Raw genomic sequence first — 22,000 nt, 5'->3', positions numbered from 1 at the left:
ACAGATGTGAACTTCTAGAAATGCCCACAAGCAAGGAACCCAACCTGTGGACAATAAAATCTATTCTTTCATTTTGGTTTCACCGTTGTTGCATAATATATTTTTCTTTTAGGTGCCTTGATTAAGGATATGGATGAAACCATACTCTTTCTAAAATAGTACAAGAAAGGTTTAATAAGAAATGACCATCACAGAGCACAGGAAAAAATGTGAGTAGAAGGCAGTAGTAGGAGGATGCCTCAAGAATATTAGAAACTATGACTTCCATATCCTACATAGTAAAGACTTCCTATTTACTCCAATTATTTTATCCCTCTACAAGTGTGACCAAGGGAATATATAATTCATCTCTTACCTATTAGTTAACAAAATCTGCCATTCTCCTGCCTTGGTTGAGCAGTAGATATAGTCCCAGACCTGAAGCCAGGAAGACCTGAGTTCAAATCCAGCCCTCAGACACTTATTAATTGTATGATCTTGGACAAGTCACTTAACCTGTTTGCCTTAGATTCCTGATCTATTAAATGGGGCTAATAACAGGGTTGTGAAGATCAAAGGAAATATCTGTAAAGACTTAGTCCAATGGCTAGCATATAGTAAGTGCTATATAAATGTCAGTTGCTTTTACTGTCATTGGCATAGTGCTATACCTGAACCATTCCAGTCATCTTTTTTGTTTGAAAAAAATATTACCTGATGTTTATATAACTTTTAAAATTTTTCTTACTCAGTTAATCCTCACAACAGCTTTGAGAAATTTCTTCTATAGTTATTATTATCCCTGTCTTACAGATGAGGAGAATGAAGCTCAAAGACTTGCTCATAGTTTCCTAGAGAGCAAGAGCTTGAGAGAGGATTAAAGCCCAGGTCTTTACTGACTCCCAAGTTGAGTTTTTTTTCCTCCAAATGCAATGCTACTTTCATCATTGGTTCACTTTCTCTTGATGCAGCCCATTTATTGGAGAGCAGTGAGTGAAAAGGCATGAATAGGGACATGTCTCACTAAACCCAAAGGAACCCAGTTGTGCCACTTGTCCCTGGATTGTGGCTTTGGATGTACTGATGGTGAGAAATAGGATTGTTGACTCAAATGCTGTTTTAAGAAGCAAGGCAAATTTTTTATGCAAATATATCTTTCAAGATTCAACTATTGGTTATGTAATCATTGAGGGAAAATTCAAATTGTATTTTATGTCAGTTTGTCTGTTATTTCTTTTTTCTTTGCTTAACCCATTCAGCTAACCCCACCCTGAATATAATGTGCCTCTGGAAATAAGTTAGGTCCATGGAGTAAAGAATTAAAGCCTTTTACAAACAAGGGTATTATTTAACTAAATTATCATTATATAGCTCTAAACATTACCCTAATGGTTCTGAAAGAGTTAATCAGATCCCCAGTGTCTAATTTACTACTAAGGGCTAATTTATATCCATGGAGGACCTGGACAACTATATGTCTCTTTGCCTAATAATATAAAAGTAACTATTGAAATCTGGCTCATTATTTTGTGTGTGTGTGTGTGTGTGTGTGTGTGTGTGTGTGTGTGTGTGTGTGTGTGATTACAAATTAACATCTATGGCAGTCTGATTCCTTGACTCTAATGATTTATGAGATTGTAAGGGATCAGATCTGGGGAACTTAGGTAGTAAAGTGGATAGAGTGCTGGGTCAGAAGTCAGAAATACTCACCCTCTTGAGTTCAAATCCTTATTAGCTGTGTGACCCTGGGCAAGTCTCTTAACTATTTGTTTCAGTTTCCTCATCTGTAAAATGAACTGGAGAAGGAAATGGCTAAACCATTCCACTATCTTTGCCAAGAAAACCTCAAATGAGGTCACTAAGAGTCAGACACAACTGAAGAACAACAATAACAACAAAAAGATAATCAGATCTAATAGAATGCAAGTTAAGTTGACTATAACTACTATATTGAATGTCACCTGTTTTCCTTATATGGGTTTTCAGAAATTACTACTTACACTAGAGAACAGAATTATATTAGCAGTTTGAGTTTCTTAAATGAAAAACATTACAACTGATGGGTGAACCAGTGAAGCACAATTTGTATGTAAATACCACTAAATATTTTTTTTTAGTTTTTTTTTCCCCAAGGCAATGTGGTTAAGTGGCTTGCCCAAGGCCACATAGCTAGGTAATTATAATAAGTGTCTGAGGCCAGATTTGAACTCAGGTACTCTTGACTCCAGAGCCAGTGCTATATCCACTGTGCCACCTAGCTGCCCCGATACCACTAAATATGAAGTAGCAAACAAAATTTTCTTTGCACACTAAATTCTTTTTAAGCTATATTCATGAACAAGGACAATAAATATACTGTGATGTGTAATAGATGAACACTGAGTTCAAATTGTTTTTAGAACTTTCTTAGATGCGTGATCTTGAGCAATCATTCATCTCATGTGATCATCTGCAAAATGAGGAGCTTGGATTAGATGATCTTTAAAGGTCACTTTCAGTTCTCTGTGGATCCTGTTATCTCCTATGATTCAGGTCAAACCTGGGCTTTCATGATATTGACAATAAAATAGGTACAATCCTAGTAATTGTCATTGTAATCTAGGGGATAAAATTGGTTTCTTTTTTAATCCTATGTATTTTATGCATTCAAAAACATTATTCTGAGCATAGACTTCACCTGACTTCCAAAAAGGGTCCATGACACAAAGAAGACTAAGAATCCTTGTCTTGGGTCCCCTTGGGGTTGGTTTAATGGCTGTCTTTGTATCATGTCCTTTTCCCATGTTTCAGCTGACTACATTAATTTGTAACTTGAAGGAATTATGATTTTTCCTGTCCTCACAATGTACCTTGGAAAACTCAATTGTCCTATTAAATTAAATTGCTCACTGGGTTCCTTTTGCTAAGATGCTAAAGTATGTACTTTAGTCAGCACCTTTTGTCAGCACTTATATCAACAAATGAGAAATGCAGCTCTGACTTCAGAAAGGAGTATAAGTCTAGAGAATACTTATGAGGTTATTTTCCTGCTGACATCACAACATGATGACCTGCAGTGGCCAAAAAAAGAGCAAATAAATCCATTAGGCATGTTACTCATGATTCTGGTGCTAAAAAAGTCTTGGATGTAAAATATATATAATAGTACTTTATAAATAGGTCACTGTGCACCACATAGCACAAGATATTGCTTTGGAATATAAAATGCTGATTTTGGTTCAAAATAAGACAGTTTGCTATTATACTGATCTCTTCTATATAGTAGAGCATAGATTTGTTTTCAAAGATCCATTTTTCAAAATTAACACTATTTCAGGACTGGTCTCCATTAAATATATACCTTGTGATGGTGTGGGAGAGAGAAACATCTTTCTGCTGATAGGGCACATCCTCTGGTGTATCTGGTTGACTATTTGGACTTTTTGCTTTGCCAAAATTCTAAAGTCAACCTCTGTCTGCCAACCTGCTAAATGATAAAAGCCTAAAGGTCACCTTTATTGGTTCAGTTTTCTATTTGGCTATCAACCCACATAGTACACTTGCTGGCAGCATCCTAGAAACATAAACAGGAACCCAAATAGACTGGGAAGTCTTCCAGAAATGAAAGCATCCTATATTCATTCATAGTTGAGCCAGGGTTCTTATGTTTGCTTCACCATGCCTGAGGATTACTCTTGAAGAGGCAATACGTTAAGAAATGTCTGGACTAACTGCCTAATCTGACTGAGTACCAACACTTTGCCTGAGCATTGGGTTGTTTCACAGTCATTGGTTATTGTAGCTTTTACATATTGGGAAGCTGGTCCTCCATACTGCTTAATGGATTGGATGGCCTAATGGATGGGACAGATCTCCAAGTCTTCTACCAGGTTTCCCAATTCAGAACTGCTCAATGCTTTTACTAACCCACCTCATTACTGAATTTGTGACTCACTGGAAATCCAGAAGCATAGACCAGAGTTCCCAAATCTAAAAATCATCACATAAATTTACATGCATATTACAAACATAATTATCAGTGGAGCCCAACAACTGGGTAATGGCTGAACCAACTATATATAAGTATAGTGGAATAAAACAATTGTATTGCATAGTGAATAGAACAATAGATTTGGAATCGGATGCAAATCCTAATCCTGTTTTATATAACACTAGTTTAATGTCCCAGGGCAAGTCACTTAATCTCTATCTGCCTCAATTTCCCAATCTGCAAAATCTAGCTCAGATAAACTAGAACTTCAAGATCCTTTGCAAATCCAAATCTATGCTCTTTTTAATATTATTAAAATAGCATGAAAAAATTCAGAGGAATCTGAAAAGACTTGTTTGAATAGATGTTAAGCAAAATAAGAACTAAAAGAAAAATTAATATAATGATCACAACAAAGTAAATGAAAATTTCAGAACTGGTCAGTGCAGTGACCAATTAGCATTTCAGACAACTGAAAGTGAAGCAAGCCCCCCAGCTTTCAGTTGAGTAGTGAAGGGCTGGAGATTTTGATTGAGGTATACATACATTTTTTGTACATCTGACACTTTTTTGCTTGACCAGTCATAAGAGTACTATTATGAGAGGGCTAAGGGAGAATTCAACTGACAATGATGCAAAAAAGAACAAAAAAGGACATCAAGAAAACATTTTTTAAAAAAAGGAAGTCTGGGCACTGACTTCTAAGGTCATTTTTAGTTCTATTCCTAGGATCATATATTATCCGATTACTTTGTAAAGACAAGAAATTTAAGAATTTTAAGAATTTGGTCTAAGGTCAAACTATTGACACTATCTTAAAAATATCAGTAAGGCTTTGTCTAGATAATAGGTTCTTTCCTTCAAAAGTTTTAAGTGCTTTTAGATTTTAAAAGTCTCTAATTCATCTTCACAATGTTCCAAGAAATGGACATAGGAAAATAATTAATATTCTTCCTTATTGAAATTGAAAAATTAAGAAAGAATTAAAAGCAACCCAACATAAAAAAATGTGTCTCTATCTGGCATACTATATATATATTATATTAATATTATTTGACAATATTAGTAGAATAAATATAATATATTGTAATTTATTGTATATAATATAGTCTCTCTCTCATACATATACACACACAAACATACATTCTTTAATAGTTAAGTAGTCAAAAGCAATCAGTAACAGGATAAATGTTCAAATTACTAATAAGAGAATTGGGGATGATAATAACTCTGAGGTTTCCCTTCACATGTCTAAATTTACAAATATAATAAAAGATGGAAAGTCAGTATAAGAAGGTCTGAGGATTGATGAACACATTAATACGTTCTTGATGTAACTGGAATTAGTTCAACTGTTTTGGAAAATAGTGTGAGGAAAACTCACCCAACTATTCATAAACTTTGATCCAGTCATTCCACTACAGGGTATTCAGGTCAAAATGAGAAAGAAAGGTCCTTTAGATATAAAAATATTCATAGTAGCACTTTTTGGAAACAAAATGGATCCCAAGTGATTGGAGAATGGCTGTACAAATTGTTATATATGAATAAAATGGACTGTCATTTTACCATAAATAACATCATATATGAAGAATTCAGAGAAACACAAGATTTGAATGAACTGATGCAGAGCAGAGAGCAAAACTAAGAAAAATATGCGCATTGACTAGAATATTTTTTTTTTTTAGATTTTTCAAGGCAGTGGGGTTAAATGGCTTGCCCAAGGCCACATGGCTAGGTAATTATTAAGTGTCTGAGGTTGGATTTGAACCCTGGTACTCCTGACTCCAAGGCCAGTACTCTATCCACTGCGCCACCTAGCCACCCCCAACTAGAATGATATTAATGCAAATAATACTAAAAGGCATCTTAACTCCAATTATGATGACCAATTTTGGTTTTGGAGAGATCAGATGATTAAAACACATCCTCTTGTCAGAAGAAAGGCAGGGAATATAGGGGTGGAATGTTGTATATACTGGTGGTCAACATTCCTTTGCTGGTGGATTTTAACCGTTTTTCTTTGATACTAGAGATGGTTCAGTGGGGAAGGAATACACCAGGAAATGATAATGTGAAAAAAAATAGCCATCAATATAATATTTCAAAAAATCTATCCAACACTTCTATTCAAATAAGTTTTAAAGTACGGGAAATGCTCACTTAGTGCAGAGCCTGGTACAAGATATGTGTTGATTGTCCTGCTCTCTTTGGAAGAAAAATGAGCATTACTATAAAGGAAAGGATTTAAAGTAGTTAATTGACTTTGATTCAACTAATTTCCTGTTTCTTTTGGTCATGCCTCTAAGTAGTAACATAGCTCTTGATGGGGAGCAGAGGGATTTGGAATTCAAGTGCTGAGTATCAATCAGAATGACGATTATGATGTGTTCTCAAAGGTTGCACAAAGCATGGTGACTGCTATCTGTCCCATGATCAGGTGAGATTATTGGGTTAGTCTTCATGTGCCTGTTAGCACCTAGTTGTTATTCAGTCGTTTTCAGTTGTGTCTGACTCTTTGTGACCCCACTTGTCAAGGATACTGGAGTGGTTTACCATGTACTTCCCTGACTCATTTTACAGATGAGATAACTGAGGCAAACAGGGTTAAGCAACTTATCAGTGTCACATAATTAATATGTATCTGAGGCCAGATTTGAATTTAGGAAGATAAGTCTTCCTGACTCCAGACCTAGTACTCTATCCCCTTTGTCAGTTAGTTGCTCCTAAGACACCTGTAGTATCTTTTTATACATCTATTTGATAAGTACATGTGGCTTGTAGAATTGTAATAAACTTGGTCAAATTTACCTTTCTGTATAATGAAATAGGTTGCAGAGTTTTAATGACAATAAACTAATGTAAGAGTTTTTGTTATGGAGTGTGAGAAGTCAACCACTAAGGCCTTTGCATATAATCTGTTGGTTGGTTGCTAAATAAGTATTAAGCAAAAAAAAAAAAGAAAAGATTAGTATAAGGGAAATTATCTGTGATTCTTTTGTGTTTTGTGAAAGTATAAGTATAGGGGGCGGCTAGGTGGCAGAGTGGATAAAGCACCGGCCTTGGAGTCAGGAGTACCTGGGTTCAAGTTTCAAGTCTGGTCTCAGATACTTAATAATTACCTAGCTGTGTGGCCTTGGGCAAGCCACTTAACCCCGTTTGCCTTTCAAAAACCTAAAATAAATAAATAAATAAAAGTATAGCTAACAGAGAATGATGCCAGGTCTTTCGAAACCTATATCATGTATTATACAGGCCAGCAGATAAAAAATAAATGGTATTAACTTTAGACCAAAGATAAACCAAAAGAGTACGGTGAGTGATACATTTAATCCCACTGAACCAATTATTTAGGCCAATGGGTAACTTTTGTGGTGGAGAGTGGATAAATAATGCCTTTAGTATGCATTTACAATTGTAAATCCTTCTTGGAACTTTGGAAAATGTACATGAAATACCAAAGAAATATAATAGAACATTCATTAATAGAACATGGTATACCATAGTGCATCATATTTAAACATTTTTTATTTATAAATTTTTTACATTGCCTAAATTTCCCCCTCTTTTGTTCTCTCTCCTTCTAGATAAATACCCCATTTAACTATTTTTTTACTAAGATATGCAATTTTTAGACTGTATAGACCCCCCACACTATGGTGTGGGGTTAGGGGGAGATTTCTTCTCAAATTTCTGCTTTGGAGCCAAGTTCTTCTTTGCAACTCTGCCACATTCATTTTTAAATTGTTTCATAATTGTTCTTTCCCTTCACATTTCCATTTATATTGTTGTAATTATTGTGAATATTATTTTCTTGATTTTGCTTACGTAGCATCAGTTCATATAAATCTTTCCATGCTTCACTATAATCATCATTTTTTACTTTTCGAACAGAACAGTAAAATTCTACTACATTCATGTGTAACAATGTACTGAGCCATTCTTTAGTTGATAGGTTCATACTTTTTCCCTTTGTTACCACAAAAAGTATTGCATTAAATATTTTGGTGTATATAGGGTCTTCCTTTTTTTTTTTTTTATTAATGACCTCCTTAGGGTATATGCTGAGCAGTGTAATAATATTCTTATGACTTACCTCATAAGAACAGGGGTAGGAGCATGATTATAGACATATAGCATAGAACACAGTTTTTGCTGGACTTCTAGCTCTACTTATAACTGTGTGACAGTTACAAACAGAAATCTGGGGATGTCAATGTAGAACAGAGACAGTAGAAGAAGGCACCATCTTCCTTAAGCTAGCATGGTACAAGACTTAGATTGTGGAGGGAAAGGAATTCCTCAGAATCATAGAACAACAGTTTTTTTTAAGACACCTTAAAAGAGGATTTGATTCCAGACTCTGTGGGTAAGCACCAATCTCTATACCTATAGAAAGTGAGAGACAGGGCTAGAGAGAAAATTAGGACCATGTGTTCAAACTTCACTTAGTTTCTTAGATCTTTAAGGTATTAAGTGCCTTACATCTCTATTATTCCCTCTTAGAGTTCGTCAAGACTAAGCCTCTTAATTTAATAAATGAAGAAAAGGCCCTCAGAGAATAAGGGACTTATCTAAGGTCACATAGATAGAATGGACAGAACTGAGATTTGAACCCTGGTCCCTCATGTTCCAAATCCCATGTGCTTTCCACCATGGCAATCAAGATACCACTTCTTTCAACACCCTATTTTGAATCTCTAATTAGAAATTTCTAATATAGTTCACACATTTCAGAACTTTGACAGCAGAACAGTTTTTAATCATTTAAATTATTTATCCTTCATTGTGCCATACATTATGTTATTTTGTCATGTATAATTTATGACACCATTTATGTTGATTAAAAATTGATCACAGATACAGACAGTTCTAGAGTCTCAAGGTACAGATATTTCCATGCCGGATGAATCACTCGTGAAGGAACAATACAGCATTCTACTTAAAAATCTTATTTTTTGAAACTGTAATGAGTTATTTATATGTTTTCCTCTTCATCTGCCTGCCTGCCCTTCTTCCACATAAATGTGGACTCAAGGTTACCGTCCATTTCCTTCCTTTTTCTAGTAGGTCCCCTCTCTCTACTCTGAGGCACTCAGCAAGAATGATAATTTCACTTTTCTATTTTTAGTGGCAGACCATAAAGGGAGGCATGCATAAGTAAACATTTTAGAATGATACAGAACAGACCTTACCATTTTCATCACCTATTTTCTTTTTCCATCTTGTATTATTTTGTTCATTATCTGCCTCAGCTCATTTGATCCTGCCTGGCTTGAATTTTCTGCTATTGTTTCCCTCCAAGATACCAACCATCCTTTTGTTTCTATCTATAAATCAAATTTCCTGTCACCTTTCTACCCAATCCACTTCCAAATCTCACTTCATTCTCTCAAATTTACAACCCAAGTTGTTCTTTCTTTACAATATCCTGATCCAACAGGACTTACAAGGTACCATCAAGTGATGGATTCATAAAAATTGGTCAAAAAATTAAAAGAATGAGGGTAGCTAGGTGGTGCAGTGAATAGAGCACTGGTCCTGGAGTCAGATACAGGACTGGAGTCCTGAGTTCAGATACTTAATAATTACCTAGCTGTGTGAAACTTTGGCAAATCACTTAACCCCATTGCCTTGCAAAAACTAAAAAAAAAAATCAAAAGATTTGGGATATATTTCTGGTTCTTAAGTAATCCCCTTTCTGACTTTGGGCCTCATTTTCTTCATCTATAGTCCAAAAGAACTGAACTTCATGGAGGCAAACCCTAAAGGGTGTATGCAGAAGTAAATGTTTTAGAGTGATTTGGAACAAGATACTCCCACTTTCATCACCTATTCCTTCTAATTCACCATTTATTCATTTTATCCCTCAATTTGTTCATTTTCCTGGCCTGGTTTTAATTTTCTAATATTTCTTAATTTTCATCAGGCTACCCTTGCCTTTATAACTGTCCCCCAATTGGATAGGCCTTTTCTATTCACTTAATTTCAACCAAAACATTTATTAGGCTACAAAGAAAACAGTAATATAGCCCCTGTCTTCAAAGAACTTACTTTCCAACTATATGGCGTTCTATGTATTTTATGGAACGTTATCTCCTATTAATCATATTTGATATTCATAACTAATTCCTTTGATTCTCAGTTCTTTTCTCTGGTTCTAAGACATAGGCCAATGAAAGTATCTTTTTATTTGAATTTTCATTTTAAAAGTTTCAGATCTAGCTACTAATGTCTGTTTACAGAGGAGGCCAACTGAAGGATGGAATGGCACAGTCTCTAAGCAAAGTACATTCACCTCATGAATGGAAACTCAAGTCACCCATGGCAGGATCACCCCTGTTCTTTCCATTTCCTCTTTAGAGCAGGGCAGTTTGGCAGCTGCATATTAGTAAGCAGAGGCTGCATTATCTGGGGCAAATGGAGCATATGAGATATAGGGACTACTTTGTCAGTTGAACTTGATTTCCCAGATTGACTGTTTCAGGCATGGATGTGCTAAAACAGGTTTTTCACCTATACCATTGCCCTTTGCTTACTCTTTTTACTCAATAATTCAAATACTCTATGATTTAATTGGTTTAAGTATATCCTCTACTCATCTAAATTTCAACCCCTCCAGGATTTAGTAGATGGTCTTCATAAGGGCGGGTGGGGGGGGGGAACCCAAACACGCATATATACTCAAAAATAAAAACTCATCATCTAGTCATCAGTTTTTTGAAGATAAACCTTTCAGAATTTAGTTAGGGGAGGAGGAGGTTCCTGAGACAACATTCTATCTCTGGGTCCCAATTTAAAACCTTTCCAGTTTGGTAGGACACAACTGAATTTTCACTCATATTAGCATCTTGGGGCAGCTAAGTGGGTCAGGGGATAGAGTGCTCACCTGGAATTAGGAAGACTCTTCTTGCTGAGTTCCAAGCTGATCTTAGATTCATACTAGTCACTGGGCAAGTCACTTGCCATCCATTTATGTCCTCATCTGTAAAATTGGCTGTAGAAGGCAATGGCGAACCATGCCAGTATCTTTACTAGTAAAACCCCAAATAGGGTTATGAAGAGTTGGACACAATTGAAAAGCAAAGAACAGCAACAAAAATCTTGGTTTCCTGAATACAATGTTACTTCTCTGCCTCAATAGGCAAAATTTAGTATCGTCAGGGGCTGTTAACCTTTTTTTTTGTGTCATGGAACCTGTGATAGTCTGATGAAGTTTATGTATTGTTTCTCAGAATGTTTTTAAATGCACAAAATAAGATACAGAATCACAAAGGCAACCAATTATATTGAGATAAAGTTGTAATTTTTTTCCCCATCCATGTTTACAGAGCTCTGACCCTGAAATCTATTTATAGGCTTCTTAGGGGTCTTGCCTTAAAAGCTCCTGGCATTTGATAACTAGAAGACATGAAATAATGACCAAGTGACACTTTCATTATACTTCAGTAGTTGCTCTCCTTTCCCATTTCAATCCCTATCCCTGCCCTAACACCCACACATTTTGGACTAAACCAGAATGATCCTGGATCACTGTAGAAAGAGCTGACATATACTGCTTTATCCTAGGGTATGACTAACTTAGTTAAAGAAACAAAAAGAACTGTAAGTGCACATTAGCATAATTTGTAAAATGGAGAAGCACAGCCAGGTTCCTCAATTTCTGCAGTCTCTTGCATATTTGCTAGTAATGAAAAGGGCAATTGTGAGATATGGTGGTTAGAACATCTCTGGAGTCAGGAAGACCCATCTTCAAGTTCAAATTTGGTCTCAGACACTTACCAACTATATAAGTCACTTGAGCTTTTTTGCCTCAGTTTCTTTATCTGTAAAATGAGCTGGAGAGGAAAAAATGACAAACCATTCCAGTTCCTTTTCCAAGGAAACCTCAAGTTGGCCACTGAGTCAGACATGACTGTAAAAATTAAAAAAACAACTGAAACATCATAAATTTAAATCTTGTGAGGACCTTAGAAGTCATGTCCAACCTCCTCATTTTACAGATGAGGAACTAAGCCTTAAAGATGGGCAGTGACTCCCCCAAGGTCACATCAATCTTTTGAAAAGGGAAGTAGATTATGATAATTATTCTTCAATAAAGTATTTACCTTCTGCAACAAAGATGCCAAAAATATGGTCCTAATTGCAATAATTTCAAAAAGCAAATATTTGGGGTTCTCTGGACATTACCATATAGATGAATTCTATAAGTTCTGTTTTGAAATGTAGCATTTAAAACAGTCTTTGATGAAAGTCATAAGAGGTTTAATGCTCAAAAGTGGGTAACAGACTAGATTTAGCTAATTACATGATTTTTTTTTTCTTGGACAGGCAAGAAGAAAACTATGTTGTGACAAAGCCTAGATTACTAGATTAAAAGGAATAAAACCCTCCAGTATCAAAATTGAAGCCCCTTAGTCAATGAGGCTTAGGTCTTACTCTTTCAAAAATTGTAACAAAAGGCTAAAGATATTCTTCTAAAACAAGCACTCTGACCAAGAGATAAGAATGTTCCTTGAATGGTTCTATTTTAACTATGCCCCATACCCATCTCAAGGCTAAAGGAATAGCAGGAGAGTGATTCAGTGGTCAAAAGCCCTAGCTTTGAATCCTGGCCCTGCCATTTACTACTTGTGTGACTTTGAACGAGTCATTTAACATTGTTTGGGTTTAATCTTCATTATTTATAAGATGAGAGATTATAGTGATTTTGGTCTCAGTATTAGAACTGGAAGAAAACAGTGATCCCAGATGAGGAAACTGAGTCCCAGGGCAGTTATGTTACCTGTGCATCATTGCATGAGGAATGTATTTCCTTGAAATCTATAATCCTAGACCTAATATAAAAAGGAAAAAAACTGAAGAAAATGGAACATGCCATTTCATTATTTGAGAAGTCAAATCTGTTTGACTCTAAACAGGCATTATGTATATCTTCACACTTTCAACTTAAAGCTTGGTTATCTGTTTCCTGTTTGTGAAGGGAACAAGTCATTTAAAGAAGATGTTTACGGCATAGAGGATAGTCTACCAAAGTCTCCAAAAGCAAGCAAGAAGATAACTATGTTTAGAGCTCTTAAAACATGTCTCAAGGGATTTGAAAAACTCTGAGTAGAAGAATAACCAACATTTACATAGCACTGCAAGGTTTATAAAACACTTATAAATAGCAACTCATTTAAGCTTCACAATAGCCCTGGGAGTTAGGTGGTATTATTATCCCCATTTACAGGTGAAAAACCTAAGGCAAATAGAGGCTAAGTGACTTGCCCAGGGTCATACCTGAGGTAGGATTTCAGCCTAGCTCTTTGTAGTCCAACTCTAGTTCTCTATTCCCTGTACCATCTAGCTGCTTTTAGAGGAAAGGGACTGAAACAAGAAGTTATTTATAATATGTAAAATTTTTACTTTTTTAGAGAATGAATACAGCTCATTGCTTGTGCATGGAGAATAGGGTCATAAGTAGGAATTCTGGAGCCTGGGGCAAGTTCGTTTGAGGAAAGGCTGGAAGAACTTTCTTTGACTGGTTACAATGGTGCTGAAGAAGATGGAGCTTGAACCCTAAAGCAGAGGGAGCAAAGATTGATCCCTCAACCTCCAGACTCCAGTGGAGAGTGGAGAGTGGGCAGGGAGTGGGTCCAGGAGAGGGGACCTGCAGAGTTAGGACCCTTGAAGTGGTGATCCAGGACCAGGCAAGAGGGGAGGTGGCAGTGATCATGTTGCATAGTTGACAGAAGACAGTGTGATGTGTTCTGTGTGAAGTGGAAGTACACCCCTTAGACATCATCCACTTCAGTAGTTCAGAAAAATTCTAGTAACCTCATCTCTCATTAGGTCTCTGATTTCAAGCCTAACTATTAAAACCCTTGATGTTCCTGGCTAATTATTTCACTTCATCTCACTTTAAAAATATTCTGTTAGGTATTGCAAATACAAAGACAAAAACAAGACCATTCTTTTAAAAAGAAGGCTCCAAATTAGCTCCACTTTGGTTTCCTTCCTGGATCTGAATCTTGCACCCATGATCCTTGGAGAATTTAGGAGTCATGTTCACAGAGAAGTAAATGGGAAGCCAGTTGAACATTGCTCCCTGTTGAGCCCAACCATCTCTTCAGTAGGGGAAGCAGGACATGACAATTTACGGGGTGATGAGTAAGCTGAGGAGGAGGGAGCAAGAGAACTGATTGCATACTAAGGTCTCTCCAGTGATCTGGAATCATGGGAATCAGACTGGCCTGCTCCATGGATGCTGGCTGGCCCTCCTGTATCATTCCTCCTCATCTTAATGAATGATATATTGTGGGAGAATCCAAGATGCCTAGCTAAGGCAGGAAACAGGTCCAGACATTTTGGAAAAAGAACTCAACCCAAAACTGTTGAGGTGGATAGGTGGGTGGGGAAGGCAAAGTCATACTTCTATGCCACCTCTGCAACAATTTGGTGATGGGAGCTATGTTGTCTCCAGCTCCCACAAGATGAGGCTGTCATTATTCCAGTATGACTGTATCCTTCCATGGGGCTATTTATCATAGACAGGGAGGGGAATGGTAGGGAATATAGATTATGACCTTGCTTAGACGGGTAATGAGATAGCATCTTCCTAGTCACAAAGCAGATAATAAAATCTTATATGAGCACATTAATTAATATTGGCATAATTGCACAGAGACACTTTTATATTTGCATTTCTGTCTGGGTAAGAGCTGTCTGTTTGAGACTGCCATCTTCTGAAGTGTAGGAATCAGGCCTATTAATTTGCTTTGAAAAAGACAAAATCAATACCTTCAGTAATGATTTCTAAGATTGGCAAAGTTCATTCTAAAATTCAGTTCAAAGTTAATTGCTTTAAAACCAACAAGAAAACAATGAGAAATTTCAATCTAGTGAAGTTTACTGATTCACACCCCTCTCCCTCTCCAGACAAGCAGAATGTCAAGAGGAAGAGACTTCAGAAGCCGTCTAAATTTAATCTTCACAAAAAGTCCCTCTATAATATACCTAATAAATACTCACAGCAGAGACAGCTACGTAACCAAAAGATAGAAGGCTAGTCCTGGAGTTAGAAGGACCCCAGTTCAAATGCAATCTCAGAAGCTTATTTACTACGTGACCTCTGGAAGAAGTCCTTTCTACTTTTAGCTATCTCTAATTTTTAGGAACTTGCCCATAGTGCATTTTAAATCCATCTCTTTTGACTTCCATTCATTGCTTCCAATTCTGTTCTCTGGGACCAAGCATAGTGACAGTCTTTATATATTGGAGGTAGCTTTTATATCTTTTTCTAAGTCTTCTCCTTTTATTTTATTTTATTTTATTTTATTTTTAGTTGTATCTGTCTCTTTGTGACTTTTTTCAGTGCTTCCTTGGCAAAGATATTGGAGTGGTTTGGCATTTCTGTCTCCAGTTTTTTTTCCTTTAGTTTTTGCAAGGCAACAGGGTTAAGTGGCTTGCCCAAGGCCACACAGCTAGGTAATTATTAAGTGTCTGAGGCCGGATTTGAACTCAGGTACTCCTGACTCCAGGGCCAGTGCTCCATCCACTGCACCACCTAGCCACCCCTTCCAGTTAATTTTTCAAATGAGGAAACTGAGGCATACAGTTCATTGATTTGCTCAAGGTCACACAGCTACTAAGTGTCTGAAGTTACATTTGAACTCAGGGAGATGAGTCTTCCCAAGTCTAGGCCTGGCACTCAATGCTCTATGGCACCACCTAGCTGTTCCAAATTGAATATACCCAATCTCTTAAAAAAGATTCTTATTTGTTATCTCAAGGCTCTTCATCATTCTGGGTACCTTACTTTGGATCCTCTCCAGGTTGTCATTTCCTAAGATGTGATACTTAGAACCAAACACAATACATTCAAGATATGATCTGACAAGAGCTGAATGTAAGGGGGTTTTATCCTGAGCATTATGCTTTTTATGCCTTTATCCTGAACATTATGATGTTCATTATAATGTCATTATAATGACACTGACTTTTTACAATCCACTAAATCTGCCAGATCTTCTTCAGATAAACTATGATTGAGCCACACCGCCTCCATCTTGAATTCATGAAGTTGATTTTTTGTGATTGTGTTTTGTCATTTGTGAAGTTGTACATTTTAAGTACACAAATTTACAAATATCCCTGTCATGTTTCATTATTAAATCTGATGTCCTTGCCCACTGGGATCTTGCCATCTATGACTCTAAGTTACTGATAAAAATGTCCAAAACAGTTTGTTTTTATTTTTTGAATATTTTACATGTAAAATAATTTATTAATTCATTTAAAAAATTTCAAGTTCCAAATTGTCTTCCTTCCTCCCTGATTTCCCTCTTCCTTGAGAGGGTAAGCAATTTGATACAGGTTACCCATATGCAATCACACAAAACATATTTCCATATTAGTCTTATCCAAAACTGTTTTAAAAGAAGTTTGAATTAGTCTGAATGCTTTAAAAGAGATGCTAAGATAGGCATGACTGATTTAATTCCATTCAACTAACTTTTATTGAGCACCTTTATGGTGTTATGGGTAATTCAAAGCTAAATAAGACATGTACTCTGCTCTACACAAAACATAGTCTAGTCAGGAGATAAGGCATCTACAAAAATAACTGTACTGTGTGGTTGAATGTGATAAGCATTATAAAACAGTAAAGAGAGATTAGAACACATCATTTCTGGCTGAGAAGCTTCAGAGAAGGCTGCACGGAAGAGGAGGTATTAGAAATGAGTTTTGAATTACGGGTGGAATTTCAACAGGAAGCAATTTGAAAACTGACATTTTATGTAAAATGTATTGTGTAAGCAAAGGCAATGAAATGAGAGAGCATAAGTACATGTTTAGAGAAAAAGTAAATGGTTCAGATTGGCTTTCTCATTAAGAAGGGCAACCGTGAGAGAGAGTTGGGTAGGATAATAAGGTCCAAAGAAAGGAGACACTAAGCAGTTTGACTATTCTTTAGGTAGTGAGACCCATGGAAGGTCTGAGAACAGGAGGGTTGTTCTGTTTTATTTTTTCCATCTTTGTAACAATTTCAAAAGCATCAAGAGAAAGTTAAACATTCTTTATGATGGAAATAATTAGGGAGATGCCATTCAAAAGACTTTGCGTTTAAGACCTCAGAAACAAACATGTCTGTTGTCTCTGTTAAGAGGTTATTTCAGGATTATTCCCCAGTGATCTTTAATTCAGAGAAAGTAAAAACTTTTTTCCAGAAAACACTTGGGAGAGATTACTCATTGTTCTTTGAATATTAAGGTAGAAACTTACTACATATGTCTGGAAAATATTTCTCTGTCAGATTACCACCAGGTTTTGTTTCTTTTTTTTTTAAAAGAAAGATTTTATTTATTTTTGAGTTTTACAATTTCCCCCCTGATCTTGCTTCCCTCCCTCACCCACCACAGAAGACAGTCTGTTAGTCTTTACATTATTTCCATGGTATACAATGATCTGAGTTGAATGTGAGGAGAGAGAAATCATATCCTTAAGGAAGAAAAATAAAGTATAAGAGATAGCAAAAGTACATAATAAGATAATGGTTAAGTTTTATTTCTAAGAAACACTCTAAATAAAAAAAGGAGGGGGAGTTTTAGTTGGGCAGTGGCAGATTAGAAGTGAGAGAAAAAAATCAAACTGGGCGGGGGGAAGCTATTTCTCTATCGACATGTTCCTATCAGGAACAACCTTTCCCCAGATTGCAAATAGTGTAGATAGGACAGTACCTTAGTTAATGAACTCAGATGTTCAGAACTATATGAAGACTAGGAAAGAAAACCCTTAATCAGAACCATAGAGGGAAATGAATGTGAGGACAGACTGGAAGTTTGGTTGAGCATTCAAAATCAAAATAAATTTTCTCCAATTTTTTTAATTGAAGAGTATGGTTGGCCCTGGCATATTCTAAATCTAAAAGGATTATCTAATAATTCAGAGAGAGGGAGCAGGGCATAGTGGATAGAAAACTGACTTAAGAATCAAGAAGTCCAGGGTTCAGGTCTTGACACAAGTAAGTGGCCTAACCTCTCAACAGCCCCAAGCAACTGAGTATAAATTGCCATTCTCTGTAGTGGAAGTTTCCAATGGGGAGTTCCCCATCCTCCCTTCCTAACATCAGTTAAATTACAGTTCTAGACTTCCCTCTCTCTCTCCCGCAAAAATCCCACGACGAAAAAGATAACCACTACCAAATTACCCAGAAGTATCCACAAGAGAAAGAAGGGAAGCTGCCTTCTTACATTTGAAGCACTTTATTTATCAAATCATCTTTACACTGGTATTTGACTGGTCTTTGATGAAAACTATAACCAGTTCCCCATGACAGAATGAGAGAGAGAGAGAGAGAGAGAGAGAGAGAGAGAGAGAGAGAGAGAGAGAGAGAGAGAGAGAGAGAGAATATGAGAAGTTGGCTCAATAGAGCAATGGTCTGGAGTCAGGAAGATCAGGGTTCATATCCAGTCTTAGACAGGCAGTGGGATCTTAATAAATCTCTTAACCTTTGTTTGCCTTAATCCAATAGAGAAGAAAACAGCCAACCACTGTTACCAAGAAAACCTATATGGGGTTTTGAAGAGTCAGACATGGCTGAAAAGGAAAAATATCTACAACTAACTTTTATACCAAGAACTTGGGACACCCTATGTCATTTGAAAAACAATTCCATTCATACAAGGCCTTAGTTTAGGTTGAACATTCAAAATCAAAAGAAATTTTCTCCACTTCTTTAATGGAAGAGTATGGTTGACTCTCTGGTGTACTCTAAATCTAAAAGGATTGTCTAATAATTCAGAGAGAGGGAGAATGGCATTGTGGATAGAAAACTGGCCTGAGAATCAGGAAGACCAGGGTTCAGGCCTTGCCACAAGTAAGTAATCTAATCTCTAAGGAGCTGGGCTTCATGATAGCTCTGTGATGTTGGCACCATTGTTACATTACCCCCATTTGGTAAGTGGAATTCAGGTTAAATGGCTTGGGTATGATTTTTTTCCAGTTAGTCTTAGAGGCAAAATTTGAATCCAGGCCTTCCTCTCTGACAGACAGAAAAAGGCAGAACCAAGACTAAAGAAGCATTCTAAATATGACAATGAGCTATCTTTAACAGCTACAGAGAAAGATCCTGTTCAAGTTTAAGAAAAACCACATCCAATAACTCATGACCTTGCTTTCAACAGGACCCTCAACTTCCTAAAGGCAGAAAAGAATTAGCTCCTCGGCATGACAATAGTGGGTTAAGAGCAATTACTTTCAACCTTAAGTAACTAATAGTTAATAAACATTTGTTAAGCAGATACCTCCTGCCAGGAACTGTCAAAGTGCTGGGAATACAAATACAAATAAAAATACAGTCCCTACCTTCAGGGAACTTGCAATCTAACAACAGAAAACAACACACAAAAGAAACTAGGGGAGGTTCTATAGAGTCAGAGATGCCCCAAGAGAGATGTAGCCAGGTAAGAAATGGAATGTTTTCATTTGAGCTGCCTCCTTAAATGGAGGTTTTAGAGTTTAACAGCTCCACCTTCAATGAGAGGGGTTGAGAGTAGTGATGAGTGGAGGACCCTGGATGATAAGATCTCAAAGTATAATGAGGTTTTCCTAATAATTAGCTTTCTGGGTCACTGTAGAGAAGCCAGTGATGTCCGAGAGTCCTGCAACTAGATGAGAAATAATCAAGAAGTAAGCAAAACATGACAGCCTCTGGTTGGACTTCTTCTTCTTCTCCTTCTCCTCCTTTTTCTTCTCTCTCTTCTCCTTCTCCTCCCCCTCATCTTCTTCTTCCTCTCCTTTTCCTCCTCCTCCTCCTCCTTCTTTTCTCTCTCTCTCTCTCTCTCTCTCTCTTCTTCTCCTTCTCCTCACTTCTGTATAGTTAAAATGGTGCAGTGACTTCCTGGAGTCATCAAGATTCATCTTCCTGAGTTCAAATCTGGTCTCAGACACAGACTAGCAAGATGCCCCTGGGCAAGTCACTTAACCCTGTTTGCCTCATTTTCCTCAATTGTATAATGATTTGGAGAAGAAAATGACAGACCACTCCAGTATCTCTACCAAGAAAATTCCAAATGGTGTCACAGAGTCAGATGTGACTGAAATAAGTGAACAACAAAAACCAACAATAATCAGATTAAACTAATGCCAACTAATAAATGAAAAAAAATCATAAGCGTATCCATATGGAGGTAACTATGTTAGGGAGATATACACAAGTAGTTTTATTTTACATTTACCTCTCTACTGAACCCTTCTGTTTCTGTGCCTTGGATAATAAATAAATTACTTCCATATGTTTGACAGAAAAACATGTACTTGACTGATAATGAAACGTTGTGCTGAATCTATTTGGGGGAACAAACTTATCTGTTCCTGAAAGAATCCTAGAATCTTAGGGTTAGAAGAGCAGGAATGTTGTGAAGCTTGCTAGTTATTGTCATTATTGTTGTCATTAATTAGCCTCCAGTCTAGTTATGACTTTATTCTTGGAATCTTCTATTACAATCCCACTGAGCTCAAGCAGTGTTCAGAGAATAATATAAGGGGATGTGCTGGGGGAAAAAGGTTACATAGATATTTGCTCACATGCTTTTAAGTTTTATTTGCATTACTAACACTTTCTTAAGTCTAGACAACCAACAAAGCTATAAACCAAAACATAATTTTAAGCATTTGTTTATTTCTGAGACATAAATGTTGAAATGGAAAATTTAACAATTGTTCTCACAAGTGATATGATGGCCCTGTTTGCTCTTCAGCTCATTTTATAGGTAAGGAAACTGAAGCAAACAGGGTTAAGTTGACTTGCCCAGGGTCACTAAGATGAGTCTTCCAGACTTTATGCACTATGGTGCCACCTAGTGTGGAAAGTGACAAATAAGTCACTTAACCTTTCTAGAAGAACCTCAAATTTTTCATATGTCAAAAAGAGGGGCTTAGACAAAGCGTTTAGCTCTAATCCTTTGCTTGTGTGATTTATTATAACTTTCTTACTTTACACATTAGGCAACAAGGTCTAAAGAAAGGAAATGATTCGCCCAAGGACACACAGGGAGAAAATGGAGCCTTGATTCCTACCCAAAGCAAGTTATTTTCTTTTTTTTAGGTTAATTTTTTTTACTGATAGACTAACTTATTAATACAGAACTTGTACAAAATCAAATGACCCCATTTACTAGTGTTATCTTTTCCTGCAAAACAAATTAAAAGCTGTCTTTAAAAATCTATAATCTATGCTATAGTGTTAGATTTCACAAAACACTAGAAAACGCACATTCATAAGATACAAACAAGAAAATGATCTAGGGCATCTGAATACAACTTTCTTCCTTTCTTCCTAAACCATTATGGACTTCACTGGGGGTGAGAAGGAAGGAAAGAAGGTGCATTTCCCCCACTAATTGGTTTTGATTTAATATTTGGGCTGGGTGTTTTCAACAAAGCCCTCAAGTTTTTCCATGGCAACAATATATCTACTTTTGCTGTCTCTGTTTTCTAAAAGCAAAGAGCCTTAATTTAAAGTAATTAGAAATGGCATACATGAATAATTTGACTTAAAAAAAATAAAAACACATAAATCATTGGCACAATTTCAAGGATAGTCCTTTCTTTTGTTTCTACCCTACTATGCAAACAATTTTTTTTTTTAGGTTTTTGCAAGGCAGATGGGGTTAAGTGGGTTGCCCAAGGCCACACAGCTAGGTAATTATTAAGTGTCTGAGGCCTGAAGCCCGATTTGAACTCTGGTACTCCTGACTCTAGGGCTGGTGCTCTAGCCACTGTGCCACCCAGCCACCCCCACACAAACTTTTTTAAATAAAACCTGCAGTCCACCAGTCTTTGTATCTATCAGAATCTAAGTGTAACAAAAAAGAACACTATCTTTTTGGTTATACACAGGCATTTACTACACAAACACACACATATGTATACTCTTAAGGAAAATGACAAAATTGACTACTTTTTCCTATCCAATAAAAATAAAAAAGGCAAAAATAGGACAAAAATAACCATTTAATATAGAAATATTGTCATATAATTCTCTTAGAAAAATCCTTAGAAGTAAAA

At 36.5% G+C, this 22,000-nt stretch overlaps 1 protein-coding gene across 2 annotated transcripts in view; it reads right to left on the bottom strand.

Annotated features, from left to right (window-relative positions):
- Nucleotides 1-22,000, bottom strand: part of WIPF1 (WAS/WASL interacting protein family member 1) — a 172,750-nt gene that overhangs the window by 107,803 nt on the left and 42,947 nt on the right. The window lies entirely within an intron of this gene.

This window comes from Macrotis lagotis, chromosome 1, assembly GCF_037893015.1.
Source record: "Macrotis lagotis isolate mMagLag1 chromosome 1, bilby.v1.9.chrom.fasta, whole genome shotgun sequence".
In the NCBI taxonomy this organism is placed as follows: Eukaryota; Metazoa; Chordata; class Mammalia; order Peramelemorphia; family Peramelidae; genus Macrotis; species Macrotis lagotis.
This window is presented reverse-complemented; position numbering and strand designations above follow the sequence as displayed.